The following is a 26324-nucleotide window of genomic DNA, read 5'->3' as shown; positions in this document are numbered from 1 at the left end:
CTTAAGCATTTCTTTTGTTCTCTGTTCTTGTGGTACCCTCACCTCTTTGGAGTTGCAGAATTCAGTTTAGAATACTCGAGTGAGTTGCTGAATAGGACTTGGAAAGTGTGTGTGTGTTTGCCGGAGTGTGGGGGTGGCACGGGAGTGTCTGGTGGACAGATGGACCGTGGCAATCTGTGGATCCCGAGGTTTTCAGAGTTTGTGATATTGGAGGCTGACATGTTGGGGACCCCTGTCAGGTTAATCTTTCTCCTGGCCCCCATCCCAGCTTCTTCCTTTTGGCTGGCTGACACTTTAGAACTTATTGTCATTGTCTCTTCTGTAGAGAGCTTCCCCTGATGACCCTGGGTCGGGTTAGGTGCCATGCGCTTACTTGCACAGCACAACAATATCATTGCTGATTTATATGCCTATGCCCTCTGTACACTGTGGGCGCCCACTGTCAGAACAGTGACCACATACTCTGCTCAGCCTTGGCTCCCCAGCCCCCGGCATGGCACCTGCATAGAAAGGGCTTAGTAAATATTTGTCCAAATGGATGATCAAAAACTGGAAAGAAGAGGAATCAATTCTTCCTCTCTACACGTCCTTACTTGTGCTGAAGCCTAAACAAACAGTCTTCAAAGCTGTTATCTCTGGTTTGGGGGTGTGATCTATAATACTCTGGAGATAAAACCAATTGTGTGTGAAACTTGGATCTTCCACTTGAGGTGTGACTGGCAGCTAATGGGTTAGCTTCTCTGGGGCTCACTGAGGATTGTAAAAGTGACTGCGGGCATCCTTGAGAGGACAAACTGAAATAGTGTGTGGCAGGTGCCTGGCAGGTGACAGGTGCTCTGTTCTTCCTGGGATACTCATAAAAAGTTACTTTTTATTTGCTCAGCAAAGCGTAGAGTCTTTTTATCTTTTGAAGGGTTGGCCAAGAATTCATTAAGGATCCAAAAGCCAGGACCCTTAACTTAAGGTTAGAGCTGCTATTACTGGATTATCAATGCCTTGGGGCTGAAGCCACATCTCCTGGGTGTGAGTGGTCGATGGGCAAGTCTGCCCATGTTGAAGAAAGACCTTCCCTCTGTGCTTTTGGCTGAGAACCTTGCTGCCACAGGTGGAGTCTGATGGCCCTGCTGGGGTTTGGCACCCATGAAACACAGCTTTCCCTGGCCGGCGTATTTCATCAAGGCCCATGACACTCCGATCGCTACAGCAAAGCAGAACGTCTACTGCACGGGAAATCCAGGCATAATTCTCACCGCGTGGGCTCTTAAGAGAGAGAAAATCGGAAAATTGGGGAGGCTGTGCTAGAGAAACCATGAAGAGGGTTGCAAATATACACTTATTGTTGACCTCTGTCTCACTAGCTCATGCACTGAGTGTGACCAGCCTCAACTGCTTTTCCAAGACACGAGCAGGCTTAAAGGTAAAGGAGTGCAAGGCCCCTATGACTTCTGCGGAGTTGATCCAGTTTTCCTGGCAGCAGATGAATGGGGCAAACCCAAAATTGGCGAAGGGTGGGAACTAAATTGTTTGAAATCAGCCAGTGTGTCAGGAAGAGCGCTAAGTACATTGTCTCGTATAATTTCATCTGACTCACCCAACACTCTGAGAAGTAGGTGATACCATCTCCATTTACAGCTGAGTTGCCCAAATCATGCAATTAATAATAATAATAATATAATAATACCAACTGGAATCTATTAAGCTCTTGCCATATGTAGGCATTTAATAAAGCTGAACCATATAAAATTGCCATCTCTACAGGTCAAAAACAGTTGAAGGTCAACACTTTCCTTGTATGTCATTTGTGGCTGAACTAACTAACTTAAGTCATTCAGGTCTGTCTGACTCCAAGTTTCCTGTTATGAGACCACCTCCCAGCGAGGTAAGCTACAGTGCTAATGACACAAATGGATGTCAGAATGCCTTTTATATATTCATAGTAACAACAGTTGCTACTATAAAGGACCCCACTGAGAAGGCTTGGGCCTGAGGCTTGGAGGAGGTGTTGGGGGGTGGGGCGACAAGAGAGCAAGTCCTCAGGCTCATGCTGTGGGGACTGTTTCTTTCTTGTGCTAATTCTTTACCTGGCGTGGTGCCTTGGGGTGCAGGGCACCTCCGGGGTAGAAGATGCTTTTGCCATATTAGGTTTAAAATGTCATCACTAATTAGCTAGGATTGCAGGCTGGGGCCGTGCAGCACCAGGCCTGGGGACTCAACTTTATAGACATAGAATCAAAGGGAAAAATACATTTTCCAAACTCATTTTAAAAATAGTTTCCCTTGGAAATTAAACCATTAAATGTATATCACTATGCAGATCAGTGTTCATGCTTTAAAGAAATGTAATTTTGCCTTCATTTAATTTGTTTCTCCAAGACCTAATTACGGATTGGATAAAAAATGTTATTTTTCTATCACTGTGCAAATCGCCTTTTATCACCTAGGAGGACAGGAGTCTCTGGTTAGTGAGGGTTCTTTCCCGGCAGTAGTGAGTCAAGGGAGGTCAGGGAGATGTCTTCCAACAGGGAGTTGGTTGTTCCTGAAGATGAAGATACACGACAAGTGGGTTCCTTCTCAGTAAGACAGAGTGGTGGCACCCAGCTTGGGTGGGACTCCAGGTCTTTTCCCAAGAACAGATGTATTCAGCTGCTTGACCAGGCCCTGGGGTTGTAAGGACGCAGCAGGCCAAGGGCTGGTCCAGGAGCCAGCAGCACGTCCCATCAGACCAGGCTGCCTGGCAGGGAGCACCAGGGTGGCAGATGTCAGGAACCACACTCAGTGACCTTGACTGACATTCAGGAACAAGGCAGAAGACAGTGCCTCTGGAGAAGTCACTTTGCTTCTGGGGAACTGCTGATGCTAGCGACTTGATCCAGGGAAGGACTCAGAGATTGGAGTTGGCTCAGATTAGGATTATAGTAAGAGCAAGCACTTAATATCACATTTACTATGTGCCAGGAACTTTAGTGTTGTTAAACACAACTCTTAGCTTTAACACTAATGTTAGCTTTAGTATTTTTAAAGTGTGTTTTCAACACTTTACAAGCACCCACTTATATAATCCCTACAATAATTCTAGAGGCAAGGGCTATTTTGATCTACATTTTATAAATGAGGACTTTGAGGCACATAGGGGTTAAGTAGCTTGTCCCAGGTCACATTGCCGGTGAGCGGTGGGACACTAGCATTTGGCTAGGTTGTCTGGCTTTGACCACTCCACTTGTCTGCCTCTCAGTATGAGCAGGTCACTGACGACTTGACAAGTGCTGAGGATTCATGCATACGGTTATTCCTCTCAGCAGCCTCATGAGGGAGATGGGACCATGGTGAGCTGTTGTTCTGGTGGTCCTCAACGAATCACACTCCAGGTACTCACGCCCTGTTGTAGTCCCCTCCCATTGAACCTGGGCTGGCCTATGACTGCTTTAACCAATAGAATGTGGCAGAACTGACACTGTGACCTAATGACATTTGTCAGTCTTTACTTTGTGCTCTGGGGGAAGCTGGCTACCATGTAAGAAGTCTGGTTCCCCTGAGGCCACCATACTCAGCCATGAGGAGGAGCTCTGTGGAGGGAAACTGAGGCCCCAGCCAACAGCTCTTGCTGAGCTCCCAACGGATAGCCCAACCACCTTGCCCGCCAGGTGAGTGAAGCCTTCTTGGAAGTGGATCCTGCTGCCCCAGCGATCTTCCCTGGCTGACACCACATGAAGCAGGCACGAGCTATTGCTGGACTCTGTCCACACTGCAAAAGGGTGAGCAAATAAATAAAACGGTTGAAAATGATTTTTGTCTTAAGCCACTAAGTTTTGCAATTGTTTGATAATGCAGCAAAAGATCATTGAAACACCTATTCACTTCACTTGGCAGATGAAAAGTCTCAGGTACAAAAGGCTATGGCACTTGCCCAAAATGATTTTTCTAGGAAGTGGCAGTTGCAGAAATTGAATCCAGGAGTATGAATGCAGAAATGTACTCTACCCACTGTTCTCTCCTCCCTCTGCTGGTGCATCTCCAGGGATTTTCCCCGTGCCTGGGAGGGTCAGTCTGTGCGAGGCCATCCAGGGAGTGCTGCGGTGTGTGAGCCCTGGCCCCTGCCTCCCAGGGCTTCTTGGTCTGTTGGAACTCACATTCCCCCTTGAGAATGCTTTCCAGCGTAGGGGCATGCTGCAGGCTTGACTGAATTCCGAGAATGTACCAGACACTTTTTAGCAGCCTTATCATGTAATCTTACAGCAGGGAAGATGATTGTCCCCACCTTGCAGGTAGGAAAACTGGGGTGTGGAGATTTCAGGAATTTGCACAGGTTAACACGGTATGTTTGGAGTGCAGCTAGAATCTGAACCTGGTTCAACTCAACCTCCAAACACAGGACATGGCCCTACATCCCCTCCTGCACCCACTCTTCAGCATCCTCCAGCAGGCTCTCTCACGCTATTCAAGCTCTTGCTAAACTCTGTCCAAATTCAGCTCCTTCCCAGCCTTCCCCCCACAGCAAGATCAGCCACTATCCTGGGATGCTTTGGAAGTTTGTAAGACAGCCCAGACTTGGTAGCCCCTCCTCATCTCCCCTGATCAGAGACCATTATGCCTGTATTTATGTGCATGCCGACCCCACAGAAGACAGAGGAGAGGGTTTTCTGCCCTCGCCCCACCCTTGTTCAGAATGGGCATCGGCTCCTCTCAGCATCCCACAGCAGCAGCAGAGCCAGCTTGCTTCCTCACAGCTGTGTCAGGGTTGGGATCTGGCTCTGCCATGGGGAGGTCCTTCCCGCTCACTCATGGATAATGAGCAGGGAGGGGTTCCTAAGTGGGGGGCTGGTTCTTCCTAGGTAGTGAGGGTGGCAGAGCCTTGAAAGGGAGTCAGAGGCATTGAGGCTGTGCAGAGGCCAGGGAAGGAACGTCTGCTGAATGGGTGAACCCTGAGCCCCAGGGTTTCTCCTCTGTTGGCTCAGTCTGTTTCTCATGCCTTAGGTCCTGTACTTAGCTCAGGGAACAACTCAACAGCTAGGTTGTGGGCTGTGCACAAGGAGCTGGCAGCCTACAAGCACATTTTGATCAAAAAGTGCAGTCACCTCCTCTTAAGCTTGAAACCTACTTGGTGCCTCTGTCTCCCCGTTGGACATGGAGTTGGTAAGGTGCCTGTCTTGTTAGGTTGTCATGAGGATTAGAGGAGTTCATATTTGGACAGTGCTCAGAGCAGCATCCAGCACAACCTATGTCTATGTTGATTAAATCAACAAAGAAGGGACGAATGCCTCAGTGTACAGGACGAATGGTCGAGTGGCTGGATGCCTGTGTGTATCAGTAGGTGGAGGATGAGAGAGAGAGGGATGGAGAGGGTGGGAGAGAGATCACCACAGTGAGGGAAGTTTGGAGCTGCTTCCAGTAGTTTCCAGCACATGGCAGAGTCTCAATGTGTCCTTGTGGCTATGGAAGGGCTCTGAGAGGCCAGGAAGCCACCCTGTCATTTTAGGATGACATGACTGAGGGCCAGGGCCAGGGGAGAGGCCTGGGTAATTCAGAGTGAGTTCATGTCAGACCTCTCCCATCCGGGTCAGGATGTTTAATTAGTGAATATATTGATGATTCAATGGAAGAAATGACTCTGTGAACCATTGCCAGATTTGAAAAGTGACACCTGTGATGGAAGTGAGGCCCTCCTCCCCCCATCTCTTGAGTGTCTAGTCGTTTAGGCTGCTGTCATGTGGATTCTGATATCATATGGGGATTTCACTAGATCGGTGATCTCATGAGCCAAATGGACCATTGGGTGACAGAGGATAAAATTAGGACATTTCTTTATAGGTTTTTATTCTCCTAAAACTTGAGAAGGAAATGAAGCTTTACAATATTTACTATATAGATTGACACTGGTGCTTATAGGGGAGTGGTTCTGCCAGGATGCCCTGACAATCTTGCATGTATCCAGATAGGCACACAGGCAAAGTCTTGAACTGCAGCTAATGTAAGTCTAGGTGGAATACCTTGGGATCCTCCTGGAACGTGAGAGGAGTTGCTATGAGGTCATCTCCCACTGCCGTCTCTGTTTCTCCTGGGGGGCCATCATGAGACAGTTTCTCATTGCTTCTCAGGTTCTGATGAGTTGTGAGGCTGTCTGTATACAGGGTATAGCCGCAGGCTATAGAACTGCTTAGCTGAAGTCTAGAATTGCCTCCTCAGCAATGGGGTACCCCACCATTCGTGGTATGGTCATCTGGACCCTTTTGTTTCAGTGCCATCATTTTGGTGTGTGGCAAAAGGACCCGGGGAGCTAGCGCATCTGGCTATTCTTCCTTTCTCTGTCTGTATGAGTAATAAACTGCCTGAATCGAAAAGTGGCTTGTAGTGTCTTTACCATGCCTATGTGCTTGACAATGCCCTCACTCTGTCCACACAGCAGTCTGTCCATGTGTCATATTTGACAGAGCTTCCCTACTATCTGTAATAAAGGACCACTTATTTTTATTTTCAATCTGCCGCTAACCAATATTTTCATGAATTATAATAAAATGAATTTCTAAAAAGATAAAATGAAATAAAAGACACAAAATACAAGTCCCTCCCTCGTTTAGTTAAATTTAGGTTACACCGTGTAATCTGTCAAATTGCTACGTCTGTATAAACACTTACCTGTGATTTCTCTACCTACCCTCTGAGGACTAGAGACGGTTTGAGGGCTGGCACTGGTCCACAGAGCACACTCTAAGCAGGGCTGCTGTGTGGAATGTAGGGCACCCCAAGGGAAAAGTAGAGATTTCAGAACACAGATGGTTTGCTAGAGTGCCCAAGTTTTTATTTGATTTCAATAAATTGTTATGTATTATAATTCATATCTGACTGTTAAAGGATTTCTTGATAATATTGAGTTTTAACTAAAATAATCCTTAGAGAATGGGGGAAAAAACAGCTTAAAAGTTACCTGTTAATAATTACAGATTGAAGATAATACTAATAATGCAAACACAGCTAACAAATGAAAATGACGGAGTAGCCATTTCTCCAGATCTTAGTCTGAGCTCCCTATAAGCATATTATGAGGTAAAAACAATGACAGCATATTCTGATATGACAGGAAGCTGGTGAAAAAAATTCCAAGTTATCAATAGAACTATTTAAGATATCAAATTAAATTTATAGTGGTTAATAATGAACCTCGTCTTAAGGGTATATTGAGTCTTGAGATATTCCCTAAGATAATATGGTCTGTTGAGTTTGACAAGACATTTAACAGTAATTCATTGCATCTGTAACTCCACTTGTAAAATTCTACCTTATATATATTTTATAATATATACAATATGTTATAATATATGGATATTGTATATGTGATATATATGAGAAGTATCATATCCTAAATATATTACATAGGTACATCATAAATAAGCATTCATATATTGTTTTGAGGTTTGACATTCTTTCACTGAAGGAGTAGTGTCCAGGAAATGTGGAGACCATGGCATGGGGTCACCTCCAAGGCCTTCCCAACCTTGGACAAGGTGGTCAGACACGTCTCAACCTTCAGCGTGCAAGTGCAGGTCAGGGTTTCCGGACTTTTCTCCATTTGGCGTGTGTTCTAAGAGCGTGGGCTCAGTGCTGACACTGGGATGTGTTTCCCACCAATTCTCACTCATAAAGGGCCTGAGGGCTGGGATTGTGTGTGCTTTAGTCTTGTACCAATTATAAGGATTGTAAAGATACGCTCAAGGGGCACATCAACTCTTGCTACAATTTGTCTATTCCGAGCTTCATTAAAGAATGTGGATTAAAGAAAGGCTGCTGTGACTCGGCTCTGGCCGGTCAGAGAAGGCTGACTAGCATAAATGTGGGGACGATTACTTTCATTGTCACTAACATGGCCGTATTCCTGGGCTGCTCTGCCAGTGAACACTATGCCTTCTTGCGTAAAAGCATGACTTAATTTAAAATTACAGTTTATTTTTCTCATTATAAAAGCAAGTCAGTATCATTATAGAAAGTTTTTAAAAGGCATTGAATTCTAAAGAAAGAAATTCAGCAATAATTTCATTACTTGAAGAAATCATTATTAACTTTTATATCTATTATATATCCCCATACTACATACCATACGTATAATATATATGTATATACACATACATAAATGATGTTAAATATGTATATGTTGTAATAAGGATGTATATTTAACTTTTTTGTTTCTTTTTAAAATCATGTAATCTCAATTCCCCACCTTTTACCTATACTGATCCCAAAAGCCACTGAAGAGATTGAGCACTACCATTTTTTGGTCCCGAGCTTTCTTCTCCCATACAACAAAAGGCATCAGACTGAACAGGTGAAGGCCTGTGGACTCACTGATTGATGGGACCGCCTTGGTGGGAGCTACAGCAGACCTGGTGTTCTCAAGCCTTCAGCAGCAGTCCGTTCTTATTTTGAATGTGACATTGTCTCTTCTTAATGTCACCTTTTGTCTCCTGCACAAACCCTTCCCAAACTCTTCTCCAGACCTGCAAGACAGAGCTTCTTAGAACCAACCCTGCTCTTCCCTCATATCTGCTCACTTCATTTGCATGTGACTGGGTCCATTTATAATATCATTACCAAGAGAAGGAGGCCTGTAACCAGGGCAACCAGAAGAGGTGCTTTTGCGATTCAGACTTAGCCAGACTTTCTGCTCCATTTAGTTGGATTCTGATCCACTCTTGGCTCCCTTCTCTCTGGAGACTGCAAGAATGTAAACACCCAGAATCTCCCTCATTTCGTGTCCTTTCTCCCAGGGCCTGCCTTCAATCCACAGACGCAACACAGTCTATTTCTACTGACTAAACATTTCTTCAGCAGTTACAAGGTTCCCCTTCTGATTATTACTACCCAACATTTAGGGTCATGATATTTTCTAATGTTATTGCAATCTCTAATAATCATTTTTAACACTGCATAATATTATATCTGGGTGGACCGTAACTAATGACCAATTCTCATATCATTGGATTTGAAAGTAGTTTTCTTTTTGGTTTGTTTCACCATTAGTTCTCTGATGATCATCTTTGTGGATAATTTTTGTTTTTGTTATTAATATATAGAATTCCTTCCCTATGAAAGTCCCCCAGAATTGAAATGACTGGTCAAGAGGTATATTTGTTAGGCTCTTGAAGCATACTGCTAAGTACCCTCCACAGAGTGTCAATTTACCCTGTATTATGATTGTGCTCATTTCACTTATCATCACTAGGTATTTTACTTAGAAAAAATATTTTTATAAGCAAGAAATAGCATATCACTACAACTTGTCTTATGTTATTATATTAAACATATTTCCATGCTTGTTAGGTAATTGCGTATTCTCTTTTGAGGAAATATATATATTTTTATACATAATTACTGATTTTCTTTCTTTTGAATTTTCACAAATGTTTTATGTTGCAAGGCATTCTGTCTATGACACCAGGGCAGAAGCCTTGTTCTAGTCATAGAGTGCCATACCTTTCAATCAATTGTGACAGATGATCAGATGCCCAAATTTTTACCTGTAATAGGTCAAAACGGTCTTGTGTTTCTGAGCATAGCTGAATTGTCTCTGAATTTTGAGTGAGGGAAAGCTTCATGTGATCTTATATTAGGATTCTTCCAGATCCACACCTCAGTCGCCTGTCTGCACTGGGATAGATGTTGCTATTGGAATTCAGCTAACTATAAAAATACGCATGTACATCTGCATTTTTTGTGATAGTGATAGTAATAATCGTTAGCTTTTATTGAGTGCCTTCTGTGTGCCGGGCATTTTAATAAGTGCTGAGGTACTACTGAAAATGGGTCAAAAATATCCTGTCCTCATGTGGCTTATATTCCAGTGAGGGGAGCTAGACTATACACTTATAAAAATTTTAGCCATTAAATAATAAGTTGGATAACTTCATATCATCGTACATACTATTCAGAAATGAGACAGGAAAGTAGGATGGAGAGGGACTTGGTAGTGGAGTCTACTTAGATAGAATTGACAAGGAGTCCCTTCAGAGAAAATGGGGACTGACTGATGTGAAGACGCCAATTCAGAATAGTTCTAGGGTAAAAATGTTTCTAGAAGAAGGACATGCACGAAGGCTCTAAACTAGGAATAGTTTGAAATGTTTGAGGCACAGAAAGAAGGCCAGAGTGGCTGTTTCACATAACTAGGAGGAAGTGACAGGCTGTTATTAGAGAGCCAAGCAGAGGTCAGATCACGGAGAATGCTGTAGGTCATGCTTAGTAGTTTGCATCTTATTTTAATTGGGAGCTAAGGGAGCATTTTAAATGTGATGGAGTGATATGAAATCACTCATGTTTCTGAAATAACACTCTGCCCGCTGGAAGAAGGACGGACTATGGTCAGGATGGGCTAGACTCTGCTATTGTCAGGCTTAATACTATAAAAATTTATTTCTCATTCCCACAAAGTTAGTTGATTAAGCCAAAGACTTCAGAGTCATCCTTGATTTTACTTCCCACGTAAAAGCCTTCTGCCGGTCGTGAGGCCATGTGCTCGAGTTCTGACAAATGGGAATGTTTGCAAAAGGGATTCTTATTTTTGGTCCAGAGCACATAAGTTTGTGTGCTTATCCTGATATTTCTTTTTTGGTGCCATGGAGGTCACATGTTAGGGAAAAATCATGGGACAGATGTTGCCTGGATCCCTGAGTTACTGTGTGGAGAAGATATTCCCTAGAGGTGACCCAACCTCACTGAAACAAGGCGAGGAAACTTAGGGGAACATATTGATATTTGATGACAGCAACTGCCTTTAACCACACGAGCCTGGCATGGAAATAGTAATAATAGGGATACTGATTACAAAGCAGTTTCAATGATCTAAATGATGATGGTGGCTGGGATTTGGGGGGCAGCAATAGAGATGGTTCAGTTTCAGGCTGTATTTCAGAAGTAGAATCAAGAGCAGATGGCTTTTATGTGAAAGGTAAAATCAGGATGGCTCTGACATCTTTGGCTTAAGCAGCTAGGTGGATGATGGTGCTTGTACCTGAGATGAGGAAGAAAATAAAAGATTAATGTGTGATATGTGTTTGGGGAGTTTGGGGATCAAAGTTATATTTTGGAGATTTTTGACTCTGAATTGTTTATTAGGTATTCAAATGGAGATGTCAAGTTGAAACCTGAACATTGGAATCTGGACCAGGGACGAAATCTGATATAGTAATATAAATTTGGAAGTGATCAGAACATTGGTGGATTTTAAAACTCACAAGAACCTGCCAACAATGCTATTATGTTCTCTATTTTGAAGAAGCAAATCTTTAGGTTAAAAAGGGTTAAGTAGCTTGCTGATGGTCCTAATTAGCATGCGATTGAGGTAGATTTTAAATTCAAGTCTGTCCAAACTCATTCTGCCAAAGATAATAATTTCTTTAGTATTATTAATACAGGATCAACTCTTTGTTCCATTTTATAGCTCTCAACTCTCTTTTTTCATACATGGTTTTAGTAGTAGAAAGAGTAATATAAGAAATTCCTATCCCCAATTTTCAGTGATGGTATGAGACATAGGATTTTCAAATTAATTGATTAAGCTCATATGATATTTCTCAGGCAACCTTACTCTTGATTTGTGAGTTCTTCAACCATACCGTACTATACGTCAATCAATAGGGAGTCATGTAAACATTCTACTCCATCCCATTCATTTCACTTCAATTACAAATGTCCTTATTGAGTGTTTGCTCTGAGCCTAGGGTCTCTTGAGGCTACAAAGAGGCAGATACTCTCAGCTGGCAACCTTCAGATGCACATGGTCAAGATGGCCAGATGCCCTTCACTCCTAGGACTTAGTTCCCTGCACATAGCCTTAGAGATCATCAGAGGCAGAGCCCTCTGCAAATCTTACAAAGCAGTATACTGATTATTTTCTGTTTTTACTGTTGTAGAAATAAAGACGCTTTATTTGGTTATTTTCAGATCTGAATTACACGTATAATCTAAAGGAGGATCACTGGTACTGGAAGCAAATTTCATTTACCTTCTGATTATAGGCTATGAAAAGGGAAATTAGAAATGAGAAGAACCATCTTTCTCTTCCTACACTGTCTCTGTAGCCAGCTCATCTGGGCTCAAGACTTCTACTATCCTCTGTAACTCGAAATGTTTTCAAAATCTCCATTTCTTGGTTCCTATTTCCTAGTATCACTCCCAGGTTATATATGCTAATCACTTTCAGGGGTGGGTTTTAGCTCTCTTATCGTCACCTTTATATACATTTTCTGGGTAAGAATAATTGTTTGACACTGGTGCTGAAGGGAATGAAGTATGTTTAACACCTGCGCAGTTGGAGAGACCTCTAAACTGTTGGGCTAAGAGGAAGGGACAGGAGGAAGAAGGTCTGAGAACTGTGAGGTTTCCAAGTTGCAACCAGTGTAATCATCTGGCTCCCAAATGTCAAATAAAATGTTGGGAAAATGAGAGAATGTCGACCTTAGGAATGTGTTTGGGTTCTGCACCTCATCAGTAGCTCCAGAGTCCAGATGAGATTCCATTACTGTGGAAATTAATAGCATTGAGGACATTTGTCCTTTCCTTCTTCCTTTATGAAATAAGTAAATGCTTATGTAGATCACGTTATGTACAGAAAGAACATTTTACAAGGATAGTCCAGTGGACTTGGATTCAGAAGTCTTGAGTTTACAGCCTCCCTAAACTATTTAATGGACACAGCAAGTCATGTAACCTTTCTGAGCTTCAGTTTCTGCACCTGCAAAATTGAGGATAATAATTCCTGTTCAACTTAACTCACAAAATGTTGGTGGCACTCAAATGAGGTGTAGTGTGTGACGATGCCTCGTATAGTATAAACAAGTCTGCCTATTGTATGCTGTTGGTCCACCTATTAGATGCTGTGAGAATACAGAGAGGAATGAACCACCTCATGCCTTTAAGATGAGCACAAGGACAAACGCATGGGGAACTGTTACTGTTGATGCTAAGAAACTACTCCAAAATTTAGCGGCTTAAAACAACAATCATTTTATTATATCTCACAGATGCTGCAGGTCAGGACTTTGAGCAGGGCTTAACTAAGTGACTTTTTGCTCCTTGTGGCATCGACTGACATCACTTTGTTGTACTCAGCTGGCAGATGGGCTGGTTTGGAGAGGTCAAGAGTGCTTCACTTGTATATCTGGCACCTTGGCAGGGCTGATGGAAGACTGAGCTCATCTGGAACTATGTGCCAATATACCTACATGTGGCCTCTTCAGCATGGTGGTCTCAGGGCTGTTGGATTTCTTACATGGTGGCTGGCTTCCCCCAGAGCAATTGTCACAATAGAACCAAGTAGATGTTGCGTGGGCATTTAGAATGCAGCCTTAGAAATCGCATAGTGTCACCTAAACCACAATTTATAAATTCCAAGTGAAGCCAGTCAAGATTTAGTGGAGAGAAGAAGGGTTAGGCTCCACATGTTGATAAGGAAGTAGCAAGGCCACATTCTAGAAGAGCATATGAGATGCATGATGTTTTTTCTACCCTTGGAAGATACAATCTGGAAGATTCAGTCCTTCCTCTGGCCACAATGATCCATACCCCTCCCAATGAAAAATACTCTCCTTCCTTCCCTCACGGACCCCAGAGCCTTGCGCCATTATGGCATTGGCTCGAAGTCCAGGATCTTATCCTCTAAATTATGTCAAGGTGAGGCTGAAGCTCCTTGGGTACAAATGCTTGAACATCTCTCCAAGTACAGTTCCTCTCAATCTGAAGACCTCAATCCAAAGACCCGAGTTATCTGACTGCCCCACACTCAACATGTAAAGGTAAGACAGTGACAGGATAACTGCCATAAACATTTCCATCCATAAGGGAGGGAGGAGGTAAGAGGCACGTAGTAATTGCTGGTGCATAGCAATTCTGATATCCACCTAGGCTCACGTCATTAGCTCTTTGGTTAAGGACTGTTACTGCTTCCTGGGAATGATTCTCTGTCTGATCCATCCTCTGAGCTCTTGATTTTGCCTTCTAAGTCATCTTTACTTTTCTATAAAAATGTATACTCTGTTTGCAGCTGAATGGTTTTCTCAGCTGCTTCCTGCTCATAGAAATTCAGAGATCTAAGTCTCTTTTCCTTTTGCATTCTCTCTGTCCCAGTTAGTCTAACCTGGCTGTGCTTCTGTCATTACAATTCTTTTAAAAACTTTGTGGATTTTTAAAGTTTATTGGTTGCTCACTACATTAGATGAAAACCACACCTACAAATTTCTCGAGGCTCTTCTCTACCTTGAGCTCCCTAACAGTTATGGAGTTTTAGAAACTCTGTTGTCTAACAGAGGGTCTGTGACACAGAACTTTCAGATTGTAGAAAGCCATTTGTTTCTTTGAAAGGTCAATAAGACACTACCTTAAGTATTTCTGAGATCCTAAGAAAGGATTTTACAGTCACACCCTTAATTTCATGGGTCCACGTTTTCTGGGTAGCCTGCAGGATTTGATCTATGAATCAAGAGCTTCTGTTACTTTGGAATTTTCTGCTAGAAGAAACTGGGGGTGAAAAATAGTTTTATTTTTGGATCTAACAAATTGTAGCTTCTCTATATTTTCTCTAAGTTTTGCTTAAAAATAAAATTTCTTCTTTAGTTCATCTGTGAACTATCCTACCTATGCATCTATGCTTACCTTATAATATACAGCTAAGAGAAAACAAAAGATGCTTCCAATTCTGCCTGACACTTTCTTAGCCAAATCCATCAGTTTATTAAGTATATTTTCTATTTTCGGTATTATTTCAGGTGACAGTTTTGCTAAATTTTCTGCCACTACATAACAAGGGTACCCTTTCCTCTCGCTTCCAATAATATTTTCCTTTAAACTCTCACAACCATTCTCCTTGAGGCCCATTTTGCTTTCATTAAAAGTCTCCTTAAGGTCCTTCTTTGTTCCTCTTGCTACATAGTCCCAAAGCCAATTCCACCTATTCTATGTTTTCCTTATGCTGCCGCCATGTTTCCAGGTATCAGATTCTGTACTACTGCATAACAAATGTCACAAAGTTTGCTATGATAAAGAACAATTTTATTATATCTTATGTACTCTCCATGTCAGAAGTTTGGTCAGGGCTTGGCTTGGTGATTCTTTTGACATTAGCTGAGATCACTGATGGTACTCAGCGGGCTGGCGGGCTGATCTTAAGGGCCCAAGAGAGCTTCACTCATGTGTCTAGTGCTTTGGCAGAGGTGGCTGGAAGGCTGAATCTGTCATCTGGGACTGTCAACCAGAATACCTACATGTGACTTTTCCAGCATGGCTGTCTTAGGGCTGTTGAACTTTTTGCATAGCAGCTGACTTCTCCTAGATAAATGGTTGCAAATAGGAGGTGATTCTGTCCCCCAGGGGATATTTGGCAATGTCTGGAGATATTTTTGGTTGTCACACTGGGGGAGGGGATGCTACTGGCATCTAGTTGATAGAGGTCAGGGATGCTGCTAAACATCCTACAATGCACAGGACAGCCCCTTCAACAAAGAACTATCTGGTTCCAAATGTCAATGATATCAAGGTTGAAAAGCCCTGTCCTAGAGCGAGCATCCCAAGAGTCAAGCAGAAGCTTCATGGCCTTTTTCAACCTAGACTCGAAGACATGCAGCATCAGATTTAGAGCAGATTTTAAGAGAGAGGGGAATTAAACCTGACTTCTTGATAGGGGGTGGTGAAGTCACATTATAGAAGAGCATGTGGGATGGGAAATATTGTCACAACCATCTTTAGAAAATATAATCTGCTGCAGGAACTGTCAAGGAAATCTGAATGTGATCAGTGCCATGAAAAAGGGGCAAGCATAAGGCTTTAAGGATGCAGGAGGATCTGTCACTTCTGGTTGGAGGGATAAAATGAGGTTTCCTGAAAATATAATTAAACAATTTTAAAAAATGACAAATTAAACCTTGAGAGAAGAGTAGTGTTTTGAAAAGTTCAGTTGGAGGGGAGAACATTCTAGACAGAGGGAACAATAGAAAAATAAAGGTATCAACTATTAGGGATCAGCAAACTGCGGCCTTTGGGCCAAATCCAGCTTGTCACTTATTTTGTAAGTAAAGTTTATTGGAACCCAGCTATACTCATTGGGTAGTTGACCACCCAGACAAGATGGCCCAAGAAACCTAAAATATTTACTGTCTGGCCCTTTATGGAAAAGTTTGCTGACTCCTGGACTAGTTCATTAATTTATTTGTCTAGGCAACAAATACTTGTTAAGTTCGTGCTATATTCCAGAAATTGTATCCAATGTTGAGTACATGATGGCAAGCAAAACAGACAAACAGCAAAACAGGTAGAAACAAAAAATTTCTATCGCGGAGTATGGTTTTAACAATTACAATATTTGAGAGCTACAAAGAAAATAATGAAGTCTTGTGCTTGAGTACTTAGCAGTAGTGATCTGTAGGCTTTATCAAGAGGATGACTCGTCAGATAAGACCTGCTAGATGAGAAAGAGCCAACCACAGGATGTGAAAGATAGAGATAAGAATTATCAGGAAAGTGAAGGATGTACACAAAGTTCCTGAGGCAGGAAAGACCTTGGCTTGAGAGAGTAATTGAAAAGTGGCCCATGTTGGTGGGATATAGAGAGCAAGGTGGAAAGTGTGGCATGGGGCAAGGTTGAAGGGCAGGCATGGGCCAGGTCTTGGAGAGTCTTATGGGCCATGAAAAGGATATATGCTTTTTAATCCAAGTTTAACAGCAAACCACTTGAGAATTTTAAGGAGAGTGATATAAAGCAATTTTCTTAAAAAAGAAAAGAAAGAGGGACTGGCCTGGTGGCTTAGTGTTTAAGTGCGCACACTCTGCTCCGGCAGCCCAGGGTTCACAGGTTTGGATCCCAGGTGCGCACCAACGTACCGCTTGTCAAGCCATGCTGTGGCGGAGTCCCATATAAAGTAGAGGAAGATGGGCAGAGATGTTAGCCCAGGGCCAATCTTCCTTGGCAAAAAGAGGAAGATTGGCAACAGATGTTAACTCAAGGCTAATCTTCCTCACAAAAAACAAAAGAAAAGGAAAGAAAGAAAACTCTGGCTGCTGGGTGGGGAGTACATAAGGGGTAGATAAAAGAGAAATTGAGAGATAGGTAAAGCATTTCATAAAGATTCTAGGCAAGAAATGATGGTGGCAGGATCTAGAAACTGTGTTTCTCAAACTCGACTGTGCCTATGCATGACCTGGGAATCTTGTGAAAATGCAGTCACTGACTCAATAGACATGGGATGGAGACAGGATTCTTGGATTTAAACAAGCTCCCAGGTGATGTGAGGTCCTGCTCCGTGGACCTCACTTTGTGTAACAAGAGTCTAGAGGTAAAGACATAAAAAGTGGGTTTTTAAAAATGTCTTTGGAATCATTTATTTTAGTAACACTTTTCCGTGACTAGAAGTCTTAAAGTAAGTTTGTAAAAAAAAGAGTCATGCAAAAGAGAAAATTCAGCCCTGGCATTTTCAACCATTATAAAGAAGTTAGTGATAGGTGAGAAAGCGTTTTACAGATCTTCAGATATGGGACATAATTTGGGAGCTGGAGTTTGAGGAAAGCATGAAATTTCAGCCAGTTAATGAGCAAGTGCCCAGGGGATGATAAATTTTATTAATTTTTCTAATAAAATTTTATTGAGTAATCAAAATGAAGAAGAGATAGTCCCTGCCTTAAAATATCTCTTTTAAGCATATTTATAGTGAATTTGTGAATGGATAGACATGGAATTTTAACATAGTGTGAAAAGCATTTCCAATAGGGTCTAGGATAGAGTGCTATGGTATTGCCAGAGGGAGCCGGTCCTGTTGTAAGGTGCGAGGAGGGATCTCTAGGATGATCTTCAAAGGACAATTAGGAGTCAGATAACAAAGGAAGAGGAGAGTGTTCTAGGGAGAGGATGTGGCCCAGAGTTTAAAGGAAGTATGCTTGCTGCTTTTTCAATGCAAGGACTCGTAGTACTAGCTGTCAGACGGTGTCTTGTCACACTTCAGACTGGTGTGTAGTGTGTATAGCGTCTATAGTGCCATTACTTCTAGTCAGTTCAAACTAGCAAGAATTTCTTAAGCTGCTAGTGTGAGCCCGAGCACAGTAGAGACCTGATAGTAAAGAAAGTACTGTCAGTAACACTAACTATTTGTAACTAATAACAGAAGAGGACGCTTGAGCCCAGAGAAAGAATATGACCAATTCTAGTAAATTACCTGAGGTCCCCCAGCCCATGAGTGGAAGAAACAGAATTCCAGCCTGGCCTGTCTCACTGCAGAACTGCCTTTACTAGAACTTGCAGTTTATTTAGAGAGACAAAACCGATACACCTAAAACAATGAGAGAGAGATACAAAATCAACTTCACACTTATAAGCTAGACTGTAGTGCAGTTTCAAAATGAAAGTAGGTTTATTGTTTTTCTTCTGATTACAGAAGCAATGCTTCCTCTTTGTAAAACAATTCAAGCATTACAGGATTGTATAGTGCAAGAGATCAACATTCCCTATACTCCCATCACTCTACCTAATGCCAGAAGTAGCCACTTATCACTACCTTTTTGTCTTGGGCACGCACGTGCAGCATCTCACAAAAAGAAACAAGTGTTAAAAGAAGTTGGATCATACTGTATATATAACGTTATGTAATCTATTTTTTTTTCCACACACACTAAGAAACTATTTGAAGGTAAAACTGCACATATGTTCTTCCTAAGCTTTTATAAAGATGCATTCAATTCTTCTAGATTGCTAAATAATTTCTTGGCCACTTGATGCCCACTCCAGCTAGTTCATGCACGATGACATGAGTGTACTAACACCGGTCATCGTGTTATTTTGGGAATCCTGTCCTCTCACCATCCTTGCCAGAGGGTCGTAGTTGGGTCACATGACAGGTTAGTGCCACCGTCCCACCCCTCTCTCACATGGCTCCGTCCTTTTCCAAATCACTATCAATATGTTTGTTTATGTGTGTGGTGTATGTGTATAAAAGTCAGCTTTACTTAGATGCAATTATCTGCAATAAATTCATGCATTTTAGGTATACGGAGTTTGATCAGCTCTGACAAATGTATATGGTAGTATAATCACCCCAACACTTAAAATAGAACACTTCCATTACCCGCAAATAGCCTTCCTTCCACCTTACCATCAATACCCTCTTCCCATTCCTGGCCCCAGGCAACCACTGATCTATTTTCAGGACCTATAATGTTGCCTTTTCAAGAAAATCATGTAAATGGAATCATAAAGTATGTGGCCTTTTGTGTCTGGCTTCACTCACTTGGGTGTAATGCTTTTGAGCTTCGTCTATGCTTTTGCGTGTGTCAGTAGCTTATTGTTTTTATTGCTGAGTAGTACTCCATTGTATAAATACACTGCAGTTTGTTTATCCATTCGCCCATCACCATGATCAACATTTGGAGTGTTTCCATTTTGGGACTATTATGAATAACATTTCTGTGAACAGCCACATACCAACTTTTGTGTGGAATATTTTATATTTCCCTTGAGTGAATGACTAGGATGGAATTGCTGGGTGGTGTGGTCAGTGTATGTTTAACTTTAGAGGAAATTGCCAAACTGTCTTCCAGGGTGGCCCCACCTTCTGCTCTCCGGATCCTCACTAACACTTGGTAATGTCAGCCTTTGATTCTAGCCATTCTAGTGAGGTTTAGTGGTGTGTCCTTGTGGTCTGATTTTGCATTTCCTTGATGACTCATGATGTTGAACAAATATATTTTCACGTGCATATTATCCATTCACGTATATTCTTTGGAAAAATAAGTCCATTCTCTATTTTTAAAAATTGAATCGTTGGTCTTCTTATAATTGAATTGTAAGGTTTCTTCACATATACTGGACACAAGTCCTATATCACATACACATATATCTGATATTGTCCCATAACTTTGGGATGCTCTGTTCGGTTTTTCTTTCTCTCCCTCCACCCAGTGGAGGCTTGGTGCCAAGAAGGAGCTGGTGAGTGGATGTGGCCTCCCTTGTGTCTGGGCTCCCAAGGAGCCTGACTGTCATGCTGGTCCATACTGGGTCTTTAAGAATTTGATAAAACTTCAGTTTTTTTCCTTCTTACTCACTTTTATAACTGCCACCTCTTTTGTCTCATTATCTGCCAAAGATGAGACATTTCTTGTGTCCTATCTCTCCTTGGAAGGGCTTGTCATCTTTTAAATTCAGTTTACCAGATGGTGTTGTGACCTCAGGTCTCTTGGAGGCTAATATATATATTTTTTAAATATAGTTTTGTTGGTTATCTGGCTTTTTGTTTGCTGTTACAATGAGAGCAACATCTTCTTGCTGCTTTCCATATCTTAAGCAGAAGTGGAACTTCGTCCATCCTTACTGTTAATGTGACAGAAAGTCTCCATTGCTGGCACCACTGGAGTCGGTCAGTGTGGGCCCAGTGAGCCCTCTGTGCCCTGGACTTTCGGATCGTGGAGGCTGGAGTTTAGGCATGTGCATGTCTCCGTCATGAATGACCTGGTTGCCAGGGTCAATGGCACTTCTGCCAGTTTTCCTTGTCCTCTTCTCCAGCACCACTGGGGGAGTCTCTCTCTCTCATCTTTGCTAAAGGTTTTCACGAAGCCCCTGTGTGTGATATCTCTCTGCCCTATTTCACTCTTCTTTCGGTTTCTCATGCCTCTGTCGTCTGGACATCTAGCCCAGGTTCTGCTGGGGCTTGTTTTAAGAGAGTACAGCTTTCACCAAATGCTCAATTCCCTGTGCAAATGCTCATGGGCTGAGACTTGCAGTTCTCCTCTGTCTCACAGTGAGTCCCCTCCCCGCTGCTATACAGTGTATCTGGAGCATCAAGAGTGGTCCTGGTCCCTTTCTCGATGGCTATAGCTGACCTGATGGTCATCTCCTGTGGTTCATACTCTCCAAGGCCGGCCCTTAGTGGCCCTGATATACTGGAATTCCCAAAATGATTTCTCAAATTAGACCTTGCTTCAGGAACCCTGGCTACAAATATTAATGTTCTTCCCTCAGACGCTTATACTGTGTTTTCAAGATGCTGTGTTTGTGTCTAAACATGTTGTCCCTGCATTTAGCCAAAGTTTAAAATGTGCAATTGCCTGTCTGAAATCAGTGCTGGCTGAATGCTCCCATTTAAGCTGATTCAAGATGTGGGTTCCTCCTTCACTCCACCCCCACCCAAGGCTGTGATCCTTTGAAGCATACATGGAACCCATTTATTTTCCAGTAAAAATGGACAAACAAACAAAAGCTAATAGAGGGTTTATTATTTTAGAAAAGCCCATGCACTGACATGATGATAAACCACTGTGGCCGTCTTGACTGAAGCCTGTATCCCAGCCAAGGAGGTCTGCGCTTAGCTGATGGCAATCACTGGTCGATGAGGATACAGCTCACATGGGACTCCAGCCACAGCTGTGAGGGCTGACAGATATGGTCATTAAAAACTTCACTTCCTGCTTCCAGTGCTCTCTTGAGACAAGCTTACCAACGAAGTATTGCTTGCTCGGTTGTGAAATGTGACAATATAGGTTATTGATCTATTGTCTTGTTGGATATACTAGTTAAATATGAGATTTGGGGTTAAGCAAACCTACCTTGTTTCCTCCCTCTCTCCCTCCCTTTCTTCCCTCCCTCTCTCTCCAGGAATTGGCAAGGCTCTATATATGACATTGGTCATGTTCTGTCTCTGGGCTATAAAGCGATTGGATTGCCTCCCTTCTCCCTCCCCCATCTTTATGAAAAGACAAAAGCATTTTAAGACACCTCTATAATCAGATTACAGACTACAAAACCCAATCTTCCAAAGAATGCCTGTCCCATTTAGGGTTAAGAGTCCTGCATTTATTAAGGACAGGGCCACACAGTCCCAAATCCCCACATCTCACAATACAAACGCTAACGTGAAGAACACCCTGATTGACTCAGGAAATATATTTTCCCGAGACCAGTGGTTTATGAAATTTATTCTCCAATTGGCTGATCTCTTGAACAGGTGTTTGTCATAATCAGATTTTGAAACCCTATATCTCCTTTCAAGTGATGATTGTGCTGTAACCCCTGGCTCTATCCACGCATCTGGTCTGGGTAGAGCAGATCTCAGCAATGAATGGAAACCGTAGCTGTCTTATCAAATACTGGCAGTCCGCATTTTGTTTAACAGTGCTGGAAATTAGTTTTTCAGGCACTGATCTTGACAGGTCAGCTGTCAAAAGTGGGTGTCTGTGGCCATAAATTCGTCGATCCCATAAACAAAATTCTGTCTGCAAAATACAAGGGGGAGTCAGAGTAGACGCACTATGTAGTACAAATGAAATGGTCTGCAGCTGTATGACTAAATGTCAGGACTTCTTTGGGTGAAAGGTTTTTCTGGCTTCCCATGCATCAAGGCTATCAGCCTCATTTGGCTTTTATTGCCTTTTTCCTTGTCATTCTGAAGGCGGAGTACCAGGCACCCTCAGTAGGGAGGCAGGATGCAGTCTTTCCTAATCTTGGTTGGCTGCAAGTTTGGGAATCCATTGAAAGGCTTTATTTTATTTAAAAAAAATTCCACTGGGGCGGGCCTGGTGGCACAATGGTTAAGTTTGCATGCTCCGCTTCGGCGGCCCAGGGTTCACAGGTTCGGATCCTGGGCGCAGACCTACACCACTCATCAAGCCATGCTGTGGCAGGCATCCCACATACAAAAGAGAGGAAGACTGGCACAGAAGTTAGCCCAGGGCTACTCTTCCTCAAGCAAAAAGGGGAAGATTGGCAACATGTGTGGCTCAGGACCAATCTTCCTCACCACTTGGACTGTGACTTTCTCTGTTCTGGTTTTATACATCAAGTGCTCAGAGGGATGGCCTCACTCAGAAATGCTGAAGGTGTACCGCTCTGGTCTTAAGATGTGGGCAGGAGCACAGGGCTTTGTGGAAATGGGGGATTCACTCAGCCTCAGGCGCTCAGCTTCTGGCTGATGTGAGGGAATAATAAACTTTCCTGCCCTACTTAAAGGATCCTGGGTCCTGGAACATGGTTGCACTTCGATGTGTTGCAAGGCAGAATTTTGGTTTCACTTTGAAGAATTTTTTCTTTCTTTGTCAGAGTACCGGGTGCCCGAAGGCCAGGGAGAGAGAAGTCTGTATTAAAAACAAACAAACAAACAAACAAAAAAATAAAAACCTTTATGTCCTAAGTACTTTCACACAGAGAAATAGGAATAACAGCAGACGGAGCATTTTTTTTGACTTTCATGAAGTTGCACTTTGATTTAAATGGCCTTGCCTTAGAATTGTTGAATAGTAAGTAACATGGTTTGGTGCTGTCCCTCTTCCTTAGTGCCTGTCTTCATGGAGCTGGGACTCAACAGTGGCCACTTCCCTGTCTCCAAGCTGGGACTCAACAGTGGCCACTTCCCTGTCTCCAAGCTCAGTAGGCTCATGGGCCCTACACCGTCTTGGAGAGGTCTTAATGTACCTCTTCTGGGAGATGGGCACCCCTCAGCCACAGCTCCTTGCAGCCAGATGACTGATTCATTGGGTTCTGACTCTCAGATTGACCTTGACATCCTGAGAGATAATTTGACTCTGATTTCTCCCTTCCATTCTGTCCTCAATCATACAAGTGCATGTGACAGGATTTTGCTTAATCACCTATGCTAGTTATTTTTATAAAAAGCTTATTTTCATTCCTGTGAAAGTAGTGAAAAAGCTGTTAAAAACATAGAAGAGCATACAGAAGTAATGTTTATTCATAATTCCACCACCTAGATATATGCACATATTATATTTTAACGTATCTCCTCCCATTTTTACTACCATCTCTTTTAAAAAACGTAATTAAGGTTGTATTGTACGCATAGTATTATATCCTGATTCTTTACTTTGGGATGATTAAGTTATTTTATAACAGATTATTTCAAAATGATTTTCTCCTTTGAACAGCTCCTCAACATGGTAGGCAGGGAAGGTATTTTTATTCCATTTTATAGATAAGGAAATAAATCACAGTGAAGTTAAATTTATTCAACAAATATTTGTTGACTGCCTTCAGTGTTCAAGTGCTGTGTTGTAGAATGTGCTGTCTGGGGTCAGTCAGGTAAGTGGTGGAAACACAATGAGAACATAGGTCTACTGACTTGTAAACATGCTAATTCCACACCTCCAGGTTCTCCTCTTCTTTCCCAAATCTACAGCAGTTATAGCAAGTTGATCTTTGAGAGGAGAACATGGCATTCGAAGCAAGGTTGGAAGCCTAGAGATGGGAATAAGCAAGAGCCTGAGACTCTGGACAGTTTATAAAGACAGGATTTTGATCCCAGGGACAGAGGAAGAAACCCAGATAGCACAGTTGGATCACAGATGTAGGGCCAGAATGGAAGACCCTGGAGATCATTTCCTCTGCAGCTTCACATAAATAGTGGAGATTGGGCTAAATGGTTAGGGGGTTGCAGGCAGCCCAAATACACATTATGAGTCTCCTGACTCCATTTTGGAGGTTCCAGAGAATGCAAGGAATCAGCACCTCTACTTCTTTTGTCTGAGTTTGTTCTCTTCCCTGTGACCAGCACTTTAATCCAGCTGCAGGAATTGATTCTGAGACCCAACGGAGAATAACCATGAGGTTCCCTCTCTTTATATCAGTTCCCAGAGTGTGGTCTCTTTGATATTCTAGAACATGGCTTTGGGTAGATGGTAACTTTGCTCTTCACTGCAGTGCCCCTCAAAATAGTTAGTGGTGGCCATGGGAGCTCCTCAGAGGATGTGCTCTTAACTGAATCATTCACTTGTCACTGCCAGGCATCCTCTTACTTAGGGTGGAGCAGGTCTTTGTTGGTATTGTATCTGAAGTGACAGCAGGGGTTTCCAGGCTCCCTTTAAAGCGGTTTCAGAACCACACATCTCATTCTGATGTTTCTGCCTCAGGCCTCAGGGTTGTAGTATCTTCCATGTGGAATGGTCTCACAGGTTCTGGAACTGTGGCCTCGTAGACAAGGCTCAGTGTGCAGACCCTTCCACAGATGTCAAGACTATGGGAAATGCTGGGGGAGTAGAAGTGTCCTTCTGGCCCTGTTGGTAGCTTCTTTAGGGCACCTGGTGGCACTTCTCCACAGAGGGGGAGTTTTTCTGCTCAGCTTAACTAGGGTCTTGAGGGTTTTCCCTGAGGAGGAGTAGACGCTGTCTGTGGCAGGCTGATTCTTTAGCACTATGCTGCTGAAATGATGGTCCATGGATCAGCAGCAGCGGCAGCACCTGGGAGCTTGTCGGACAGGCATAATCTCAGGCCCAGAATCAGAAAGTGCATACAGAATCCCTGGGTGGCGTGTGCATATCACAGTTTGAGGATCGCTGCTTTCATCTGGAGCAGAGGCTCACACTCCTGGCTGTGCGTTAGAATCACCTGAGGAACTAAAACATCCAAATCCAGCTCGCTACGTACCAATTTAATCAGAATCTCTGGAGGTGGGGCCCAGCCTTCAATTTGTTTTGAAAGCCACCTTAAGAGATTCTAATATGCAGCCAAGTTAGAGGCCCTGTGACCTAGAAGAACAGAGATTCTCAACCAGGATCGCTGGGGAAGTGTTAACATTCCTCATGCTCAAGCACTGAGATCCTGTTAAATTGGCTTGAGATGGGGCCAGTATCTGTATTTTTTTACATCTCACCAATTAATGGGTGAGAATCATTGATCAGATGAAGGTTTCATCATTGTTGCCCAGGCCCTGCAGGGATGCAGGGAGGGGAAGCAGTCCCAAGAGTACCTGTGTCTCCTGTTGTTTCTGAGCCAGGATAGGGTCTCCTCAACTGCCTTAGGGTGCCTGTGAGGGATGCATCAGGCTATTGGATGGACCCTGCAGACTCAGGAGGATATAGCGGATCCAGAGCATGTGCATCCTTGGCCTCTACCTGCATGTCAGGGAAAATTATGAAGTTTGCACTACAGTGAAGACAGGCAGCAAGCTCTTGACCCTCCTTGCAGTAGGGTCTTTGTTACTTGCCTTCCTGTTGAGCCTCATCCTGCCCTGATGGTGGCAGTGGCTGAACTCAAGAGCCCTCTGGCCTGGGCAAGTCAAAGGAGTAATTAAAGAAAGAGGACACTTTGTGGAGACACAGTGACATGACCTCAGTGTGTGGACAGAATAAAATTGGACATAAACGTTCATCCTAGAAACAAGTTGATACCAGCTGGTTTCATTTTAAGGATGTGGCAAGTCCTAAAGATCCAGATGAACTGATGGCGGAAGTGGAACTCTCTGTCTGTCACACCTTTATTCTTTCTAATGTTTTAAGATGGCTCTGGGTCTCTGGGAAACTCAGAGATCTCCTGTCTGCCTACCTCCCTGATTCAGGATCCCAGGTTAGGAGCCGAGTTCCTAAGGTGTGCA

The 26324-nt window shown here is 42.9% G+C and overlaps 1 protein-coding gene across 1 annotated transcript in view; it reads left to right on the top strand.

Moving 5' to 3' along the window:
- Positions 1 to 26324, top strand: part of GRID1 (glutamate ionotropic receptor delta type subunit 1) — a 707967-nt gene that overhangs the window by 567855 nt on the left and 113788 nt on the right. The gene's annotated exons all lie outside the window — the stretch shown is intronic.

Source organism: Ceratotherium simum, chromosome 6 (genome assembly GCF_057802395.1).
Source record: "Ceratotherium simum simum isolate JZ-2026a chromosome 6, ASM5780239v1, whole genome shotgun sequence".
Taxonomy (NCBI): domain Eukaryota; kingdom Metazoa; phylum Chordata; class Mammalia; order Perissodactyla; family Rhinocerotidae; genus Ceratotherium; species Ceratotherium simum.
This window is presented reverse-complemented; position numbering and strand designations above follow the sequence as displayed.